Consider the following 860-nt stretch of genomic DNA (forward strand, 5'->3'; position numbering starts at 1 on the left):
TCTCTCTCCCTTCCTCTCTGTAAAAAATCAATAAAATATATTTAAAAAAAAAAAAAAAGAAATGAATTTGCCAATGTAGCAGGATACAAAATCAACACCCAAAAATGGATAGTTTTTTTATACACCAATAATGAATTCTCAGAAAGAGAAACTAAACAAACAATCCCCCATTTACCTGCAAAAAATAAAATAAAATTAAGATACTTAGAAATAAACTTAACCAAGGAGGTAAAAGACTTGTACTTGAAAAACTACAGGACTTCGTTGAAAAAGAGATAGAGGAAGATATAAACAAGTGTAAGAATATATGGTGTTCATGGACTGGTAGAATTGACATCATTAAAGTATCCATACTACCCAAGGCAATCTACAGATTATATGTAATCCCCATTAAAATACCAACAACATATTTGCTAGAACAAATACTCCAAAAATTTATATGGAACCAAAAAAGACCCTGAATAGCTGCAGCAATCTTGAGAAAGAACAAAGTTGGAGGAATCACAATACCAGATAATCAAGTTTTACTACAAAGCCACCATAATCAAAACAGCCTGGCACTGGCACAAGGACAGGCATATCTACACTAATAAAAGAGAAACATGGTAATTGGCGTACGACCGCTACCCTTTTCATTGGCTAATCAGTGAGTATATGCAAATTAACTGTCAGCCAAGATGGCGGCCGGCAGCCAGGCACTGAAGCAAACAGGGAGGCTTGCTTGCTTCAGTGACTGCGGACTCCAACGTTCCCCACCTAACTTGCCAGCCTCTCAGTTGCAACTCTAAGCAACTATATACTATGTTGCAAATAAGAAGCTAAACAAAACCCCAGAAAAGGGCTTCCATTCAGCCGGGCTC

Source organism: Myotis brandtii, unplaced genomic scaffold (assembly GCF_000412655.1).
Source record: "Myotis brandtii unplaced genomic scaffold, ASM41265v1 scaffold32, whole genome shotgun sequence".
Taxonomy (NCBI): domain Eukaryota; kingdom Metazoa; phylum Chordata; class Mammalia; order Chiroptera; family Vespertilionidae; genus Myotis; species Myotis brandtii.